Source organism: Phascolarctos cinereus, unplaced genomic scaffold, assembly GCF_003287225.1.
Source record: "Phascolarctos cinereus isolate Bilbo 61053 unplaced genomic scaffold, phaCin_HiC Scaffold_5;HRSCAF=322, whole genome shotgun sequence".
Lineage (NCBI taxonomy): Eukaryota > Metazoa > Chordata > Mammalia > Diprotodontia > Phascolarctidae > Phascolarctos > Phascolarctos cinereus.
The window spans coordinates 253902267-253912002 of NW_027555958.1; positions in this window are offsets into that span (position 1 = coordinate 253902267).

Genomic DNA, 9736 nt, shown 5'->3' on the forward strand with positions numbered 1-9736 from the left:
TTGTCTTCCCCAGGGGCCATGGTGAGAGGGTCCATTAGGCCAGGCCAGCAGAGGGCTCTGCTCTGGTGCTGTAACACCTGGATGATGTTCTTTTTTTTTTTCTTTCTTTCTTTCTTTTCCTTTTTTTTTTTAGGCAATTGGGGTTAAGTGACTTGCCCATGGTCACACAGCTAATAAGTGTCAAGCATTTAGTCTGAGACCGATTTGAACTCAGGTTCTCCTGACTTCAGGGCCGGTGCTCTATCCATTGCTCCACTTAGCTGCCCTGGTGTTCTTTAAGTATGATAAATTAGCTTATTATTTATTGTCATTTGTTCCTTTAATTTTTTATTTTTATCTGATTGTAATAGCCAGCATTTCTAGAACTATATAAATTAATTACTATTGGTGACAATGTATATCCTTGTTTTGCCTTGATCTTATTGGAAAGGCCTCTAGAGTTTCTCAAATAGAGATCCTTAAGGAAAAACCCATTTATTTTAAACTTTTTAGTTTCTTTAACAGCATAAAACAAGGTAACTATTGTATTTTGTTAAAAAGCTTTGCTTTTTAAAATTTCACGATCTATTATATTTATATTTTCCTATTGTTGAACTATTCCTTGTGTAAAAATAGCATTGATATAGCATATAATCTTTGAAGCATGTTCCTTTAGCATCTTTTCTAATGTTTTATTTAAAACTTTTGTATAAAGAAAGGCATGAAAACCGATAAAGAGGAAGTAAAATCCTAGAGAATCAGCAAAAATATAATTGAGATAATAGCTTCAGCAAAGTTTCAGGCTATGAAATAAACATTCACAAATCAACAGCATTTCCATACGATAATAACAAAATCTATTCAAAATAACTACAAAGTGCAACTGGAGATAAATCTACCTAAGTACACATAAGACTTGTATAGATTCAATTACAAAATGGTCCTTAAAGAAATGATGAACAACAAATAGCTGGAGGAATATTCAATGCTTATAGCATTCCAATAAAATAAAAATGATACTACTGCTAGAGTTAATTTGTACTTTTACTGCTGTAATGATTAAATTATCAAAGGAGTGCTTTATAGAATTTGACAAAATAATAACATTCATTTGAAATAAATAAAAAGTCTCTAATATCAAGAGAAATGATGAAAAAAAGGTATGGACAAAGTGTCCTTCCAAACCTCAAACTATAGCATAATGCAGCAGTCATCAAAACTATCTCATTTTGGTTAATAAAATAGATAGATAGTAGAAGAAAGTCCCCATGTATGCAAAAATATTTGTAGCTGAACATTTTATGATAACAAATAATTGGAAACAAAGTAGAGGCCCACAAATCGGAGAAGGGATAAACAAATTGCAGCACATGAATGTAATGGAATATTATCGTTCTGTAAGAAATAATAAACGTGATGAATACAGGTAGGCTTGGAAAAATCTACGTGAATTGGTGCAGAACCAAGAAAACTATGCATAATGAATACAACAATGTAAACCAAAAAAAACCTCACACACAAAAAATTTAATTTTGCAGAATTGTAAAGAATGATTCAAAAGAAGAGGCATGAAGAGACTCTCCCATCTAACCCCTTTGCAGAGGTGGCAAGTCCACACGTATTGTACATAATATGTATTTTCAGACTTTTTTCATGTATTGATTAGTTATCCTATTTTTTTCCTCTTTCTTTTTTTTGTCTTTAAAAATACAATTTGTAGGGGCAGCTAGCTGGAGCAGTGGATAGAGCACTGACCTTGGGTTCGGGAGGACCTGAGTTCAAATCCGGCCTTGGACACATAACACTTGCTAGCTGTGTGACCCTGGGCAAGTCACTTAACCCCATTGCCTAAAATAACAACAACAAAAAATACAATTTGTTATATGGAATGGGTGGGCAGGGCGAAAAAGGGGATACTGGGGGAAACTATGGCAATGTAAAAGACAAAATGCATCAATAAAACATGTATATGTATGTATAATTTTATTTAAGGATTGTTTGGCTGCATCCTATGAATTTTAGTATGTTGTCTCATTGTTATTTTCTTTGGCAGAATTATCTATTGTTTCCATGTTTTGTTTTTTATTTCACATATTCTTTAGGCTACATTTAAGTTTGAATCCCTTAAATTCCTTATGATTACAATTTTATGTAATTTTTATATCAGTAAAGGATGTGTTTAGTATCTCTGCTTCTCTGCATTTGTTTAGTTTTTATATGTCCTAAGCACGATTTTTATGAAAGTGTTCAGGCAGCAGGGGGTGCTAGTGAACAAGGCAAGCTGAGAGGCCAGCCCTCTCTTTTGCAGGCATGGCTTTATTTCAGCTCCCTCCTGCTTCAAGGAAGGACAGCTGATGGCAGTGGCTTTCTTTCAAATCTAGCAGCCAGGGATTTGTAACCACAAGTGTACTTACCCACAGTTTTATTCATTTTCAGCCTGCTACTGTTGCTTAGGAACAGCTGAATCTCAAACACACACACACACACACACACACACACACACACACACACACACACACCCCCTATATATGTATGTACATATGTTTGTGTATATATATATGTATATACATTTTCCCACTTTGTTCTAACAGCATGAAGTTCCTAGATCTGCCCCTGCTGATGAAACCTTTTCTCTCTCTAGAATAAAGAATATTCTTTTTTAAAAAATCTGTATTTTTAAACATTATCTGGTGGGGGAGTGTTGCTTATGTAGTTTATGTGTGTCCACATGAGTCTGTCTTGATGTGACTCATGGGGAGGCGTGTGACTCTCTAGATTATTTGCACACACCCCCACACCCCCACCACCACCGCTTTGAAGAGAGACTGATTCCTGCCAGGCAGAGAGCAGGCAAATTGAATGCCAAGGCTAGCCATTCTGCTTTCCTAAGAGAGGTGGTACAGGCTAGAATTATATCTATCCACCCCTCTAAATATTGCTAATCTACAGGAAAAAAATTTTAGGTTTAAGCTGATCTCCTGATCTCTATCCCTTTAAACTGGGAAGGTAGGTTCCAAGCTATATATCAAAAAGCTTGACTCCTTTGCTATCAAATTCTAGTTCCACACATAGCAAATAGCAAATAAACTAATTTATTCAACTTGATATCAAACAAATCAGAGAAATTATGCAGATTAGAAAATATCAGACAGTTTTTGTTGTTGGGGTTGATCAGTTGTGTCTAACTCTTTTTGACCTCATTTGGGGTTTTCTTGGCAAAGATATTAGAATGGTTTGCCATTTCCTTCTCTGTTCTTTTCACAGATGAGGAAACTGAGGCATACAGGGTTAAGTGACTTGCCCAGGCTCACACAGCTTAGTAAGAGTCTGAGATCAGACAAAGACAGAGACAGAGAAACCAACAGAGACAGAGAGGCAGAGACTGACAGACAGAAACACAGAGAGAGAGAGAGAGAGAGAGAGAGAGAGAGAGAGAGAGAGAGAGAGAGAGAGAGAGAGAGAGTGTGAGTGTGTTACAGATCTCACCCGAGGGAAAATTCCCCAGCCTCCAGCATGGTAAAAATATGGATTAGAAAAGTATGGGCTCCTTTACATGTCAGGTTCTTCCTAGAGTCTTTCCCTCCCTCCAGGGACCTCTCCCTCTAAAGAACCTGGAATCAAGTGTCTTCTCTCTCAAAGCAAGTTACTAGAAGTAATAGGATCTCTACTCTCTCAAACTCTCACCACCTCACAAAGGCAGGGAGCATACACGTACACAGACACAGATAGACAGACAGACAGACAGACAGACAGACACACACACACACACACACACACACACACACACACATTCCTGAGCATTTCTGTGGACCAATCAAGTTTTGTAATAGGTGAATGCGACCTGAATCAAAAGCAACAGATAAAGAACTAATTAGCTTATCCAACTCACTTAATTGGAGGGGGGCAGGGAGTCTAGCTTTGCTAGAATCTCTTAGGCTCATTCTAACCACCCTGAAGCTTGGCCACTTCTGCTGGATCTTCTGATAAGTTCTCATGGCTTAACATTCAACTATTAATTTCTATGTTTAATTTTCAAGTCCCTTCTTCACTCTTTTTCTTTCTTTCTTTCTTTCTTTCTTTCTTTCTTTCTTTTTTTTTGAGGGAGGGATGAGCTTTAGAGTCAAGATCAGACCTTCTTCCAAATTCCTCTGCTTCAAAGGCAAGGTGTCATGCAAAGCAAGATGTATGTTCCTTTGTATTATTCTTATTTAGTAATTACCAGAAGTCTGTATATACATTTTCTAAAATTCTATCCAGATCCTTAATTTTTTTCTTATGTAATTTTTTGTTAGATTTGTCTGTGTCTGAAATTTTGCTTTCTCTTTCTCCCTGTAGTAAGGGTTCTTAATTGTGCGAGTGTGAGTGTGTGTGTGTGTGTGTGTGTGTGTGTGTGTGTGTGTGTGTGATAAACACTTTTGACAATTTGGTAAAGCTTATGGATGTCTTCTCAAAATAATGTTTTTAAATGCATGAAAAAAAGTATGTACTATTATAAAGTTGTCAAATTTTTTAAAAAAAATTCACTGACCCTAAGTTAAGAACCCTTGCCTTATAGTTTACATAAATTTATATGGCTTATATAGCTTTCCTATTAAGTACTTGAAGCTGGACCATTTGTTTCGTATGTATTATTTATCTATGATTTCATTTTCTATGGTGCCATTAAGTGTAACGTAGTTTCCCTGATTATCTCTTCTGATGTCTGTTTTTATTGTTGCCTTGTCTTGCTTGTTGCTGTGATTGTTATCCCTGCTTTTTTGAATTTGACTAAAACATATATTCTGCTCTGATCTCTGATTTTAACACTGTGTGAATCATGTTTTAAGTGTATTTCTTGTAAACAACACATGATTGGATTCTGCTTTCTAATCATTCTGCTATCTTTCTCAATTTTATGGATGAGTTCATCACATTCATATTCATGCTTATAATTGTTAATTAGTTTTCCTTCCATCATATCCCATTACAATTTTCCCTCTTTTTATTTCTTTCTTCTTTCTTTACAAACAAAAAGTAGGTAAGAAAAGACAGGGGATTGGATCAACCTAGTAACTTATAATTAGAATAGTCTGATGTTACTTCTCTGTCTTTTTTTTTTCTTTACCCAGTCCAGACCTAGATCATTGGTTCTTTACTTTCAAACTAAATATTATAATACTCACCTTTCAAAATCTTTTTCTTGGATACGGAAATTAGAGTCCCCTGAGTCTCTGGTCTTATTAGCACTTCAGGAGGAAGAAACTTAGAGCTTTAAACTCAGAAGACAATTCCTGGCCTTTAAGTGTTCAGGTATATGGACAAATTCATTATGAATACAAATGTTCATAGGCTAAATTTCATCTTCATCAGAGAAATGCAGGAGATAAGGACAAAATGGTAATATATTGAATGTTAATGCAGGACAGGGAAGAAGGGTCTTAGAAAGGAGAGAGGGGGAAAAGGTCAAAAGAAGAGAAGAAAAAAAGGGAGTTAGACAAAGCAGATTCCTGACATCATCAGTGGTCCCATTTGTCCCTAACTTTTCTTCTCCCTGCCTAATAGACACCCAAGATTCAAGGAATGCTCCAATATGTGACTACTGTTTAAAATATTGAGGATAATAAGTGTGGCGTTCAGAGTAATAACCTAAAGGAAAGATGAATAAAAAACCTGGAGGAATTTAGCTGCACTAAGACTCTTACTTCCCTATTTTCCTACTACTATTCTGCCTTGTATTTAACCACAAGACATGGCTCAGACCAAGCAAACCAGTTTCACCTCATCTTATCCAGGAACTCATCCTCTGAAACCACAAAGAAAATGCAGGCTGGCAGCTCCAGAATGTTAATAAGTCCTGTCACCTCCTAGGGCAACAAATAACCCTATAAATGTAAGACTTCCAGGTTGTGAGTGGGAATAAAACACTTCAACTCATTGCTTCACAGTGCAAAGCTTCAGCCTTCCGCTGGAAGATAAACATTTATTTTAAAAACAAAAATAAACTTTGTTGAGATTCCTTGGGGGAAAAATATAAACCAATGCTGAAATATGCCAAGCCACAAGCATCTTAAATGATGGAAAGCTCCTCAGAATATTTGTAGCTCAGGTCAATGGGAATATATGACAGTCTCAGCTGAGATTACACAGACTCTTATTAGATGTTTGGTACAGTGTCATGAGCTGAGCCTGACTTAGGCCAGTCCCATAGTAGTTTAGGTCAGACAGTCAGTCAATGAACATTTATTAAGCCCCTACTATGTGACAGGCACTGTACTGCCTGCTGGGAATACAAAGAAAGGGAAAAGACAGTTTTTGTTCTCAAGGAGCTCAGAGTCTAATGGGGAGAGGGGTGGAGGTGGGGCAAGACAACATGTAAACAACTATATACAAACAAGCTGTATATACAGGATAAACTGGAAACAATAGACAGAAGGAAGGCACTAGAATTAAGATGGATCAAGAAAGGCTTCATGTAGGAAGTGGGATTTTAGCCAGGACTTGAATGAATCCAGGGAAGTCAGGAGGCATAGATGAGGGCAGAAAGCATTTCAGACTCTGAACACGTCAGAGTTAGGAGATCGAGTATCTTGTTTGAAGAACAGCAAGGAAGTCAGTGTCACTGAATTGTTAAGCATTTGTTGGGAGAGGGGGGGAAGAGTCAAGGGAGATGCAAGATAACTGGAAAGAGTGGGAGTTGGGGGGCAGTTATGAAGGGCTTTGAACACCAAACACAATTTCACATTTGTTCTGAGAGGTGATAGGGAGCCACTGAAGTTGCTTGAATGGGGAAGGGGGTGACTCTAAGAAGATTGCTTTGACAGCTGAGGGGAGGATGTACTGGTATGGGAAGAGATGCATGGCAGGACAGCCAATCAGGCTATTGCAGTAGCCCAGTTGTGAGGTGATGAGGGCCTGTGCCAGGGTAGTTCCATGTCAGAAGAGAATAGGGAATGTGTGTGAGAGATATTACAGAGGTAAAATTGAAAAGCCTTGACAACAGACTGGATATGGGGGGTGAGAGAGATTGAGTGGTCAAGGATGACAGCTAGGTTTCAAGCCTTGGTGACCGGAAAGATAGTGGTGCCCTCAGTATTAATAAGGAAGTTAGGGAGAAGGGATGGCTTTGTTGTTGTTGTTATTGTTGTAAAGTTGTTCAGTTGTGTCCAACTCTTTGTGACCCCACAGATCATAGCATGCTAGGCCCTTCTATCTCTACCTTTATCACTCTCTTTTTTAAAAAATTTATTTATTTATTTTCAGTTTTCAACATTCACTTCCACAAGATTTTGAGTTCCAAATTTTCTCCCCATCTCGTCCCTCCCCCCACCCCAAGATGGCATGCTTTCTGAGTACCCCTTCTCCTAATCTGCCATCTCTTCTATTTCTCCCCACCCCTTCTCTTATCCCCTTCCCCTTCAATTTTCCTGTAGGGCAAGATAGATTTCTATACCCTATTTCCTGTACATCTTATTTCCCAGTTGCATGTGAAAGCAATTTTTTTTAACTTGTTTTTAAAATTTTGAGTTCCAAATTTTCTCCCTTCCTCCCTCCCCACCTACCCTCATTGAGAAGGCAAGCATCTCGATACAGGTTATACATGTGTAGTCATGCAACACAATTCCATAATTATCACTATCTCTTGAAGTCTGTCCAAGCGTATGTATATTATTTATTTCCATGCTACTATCCATCCATCTCATCCTCTGCTGTCTCCTTTTCCTTTTCCCTTCAATCTTCCAGCATCAGGGTTTTCCCAATGAGTTCTATCTTCGCATTATATGGCCAAAATATTTAAACTTCAGTTTCAGTCTTTGACCTTCTAGTGAATAGCCTGAATTAATTTCTTTCAGTATTGACTTCCTTGCTGCCCAAGAGACTCTCGAAAATCTTCTCCAGTTGCCACAATTTGAAAGTGTGATTCTGGGGGGCTCAGCTTTCCTTATAGTCCCACTCTCACAGCCATACATTGCTACTGGAAAAACCATACCTTCTACTATATTGGACCTTTGTCAGCAAGGTGACGTCTCTGCTTTTAAGGGAGGGTTGAGAGGGGGAAATAATGAGTTCAGTTTTGAATATGATTTGAATGTGAATATCCAGTTCAAGATGTCCAATAGGTATTTGGAGATGTTAGACTGGAGGTCAGCAGAGAAGTCGATTTGAGTATTTAACTGAATCCATAGAAGCTGATATGATAAACAAATGAAATGTATAGAGGAAGAAGAAAAGGAAGCCAGGACAGAGCCTTGTATAACACCCATAGCTAGTATTCATGACCTAGATACTGCTAAAGAGCCTGAGAAGGAATGATCAGATAGGTAAGAAAAGAACCAGGAGAGAATGTCATGAATCCTAGAGAGAAGAAAGTATCAAGGAGAAGGAGACAATTGAAGGCTAGAGAGAGGTCAAGAAGGGTGAGGATTGAGAAAAGGCCATTAGATTTGGAAAATAAGAGATTGTTGGTAACTTTAGAGAGTTTCAGTTGAATGAAGAGGTCAGAAGTCAGATTGAAAAGAGTTGATAGTGAAAGAAGTGGAGGCACCTATCTTAGATGTCTTTTTAAAGGAGTTTAGCCATAGAGGGGGGAAGATATGGTTGTTGTTATTCACTTATTCAACTCTTTGTGAGCCCATAGAGGTTAAGTGACTTGTGCAGGGTCACACAAGTAGTAAGTGTCTGAGACTCAGGTCTTCCTGACTCCAGGCCCAGTGTTCTATCCACTGAGCCACCTAGTTGCCTCCACTCAGAGAGAAACTGAGGAAGAGTAGAGTGGGAGAAGGGAAGAGAAGGAAAGGGAAGGAAAAGGCAAAGAAGGGAAGGGAGGAGGGAAGAAGGGAAGGGAAAGTAAGGGAAGAGAGCAGAAAGGAAGGGAGGAGAAAAGGAAAGAAGACAAAAGAAGAGAAGGAAAGATAAGGAAAGGAAAGAGAAGGGAAGGCAATGTGTTAGAGAAAACTCAGGCTGAGTAAGAAGAAAACTATGAAGAGAATTGTGTGAATAAATTAACTCCGAGAGCCTACACTTCCCCTCCCTTTCTCCTCCCTATGACCCAACCATTCATTAGAGACAGCACCAGCCCAACCAGTTTCTGGGTTGTTTCCCAGTCGGAGAAGTTTGATATAAAGCCACCATATGTAACTCACCTAGATCCTACTAACACTCCTACTTAGGGCTGGATTCACTCTGAATTTACCAGTTAAGATATATAAGTTTTCACCTTTAGTTTCCAGTTGCTTTAAGAGATCCTGGAAAAAAGGCCTGGTTGGGTCTTGCTAGAATTGTAGCTCCTCTAGTAAAGAGATGTTTATTGAAGCTTATAAATTGGCCTCTTAAAGTTAAAAAAATAATCTTACCCAAATTGGTGTTTACTTACACCCTAGGTAAGCCAGAAGTTGTGCCCTCCCTCTAATAAAAGATGTATAATAAACAGGATGCAAAGTTTCACTACTTTGATGGGGAGAGGAAGAGTCAGATATGACTCAAACCTATTTCCTGAATATGCCTGATGAGGTTTCCTTTTTAGGAACCCTCCTGGGCCAGACCTGACTCGTGCTAGTTCATTGATTACGGTTTAAGGTTAGAATTCAATGAGGCACGGGGCATCAAATGTAATAAAAACAACTTCAGTGGTGACAAAGGATAAATAGGATATAAAATCAGATTAAGCAGGTACACTCTATGCCTCTACATTCACCACAGCAACTGGTCATGCCATGTCAGAAAGGCATTCTCCAAGGGCAATGGAAATTCTGGTAAACCCTCCAACACCAATTCCCTCAAA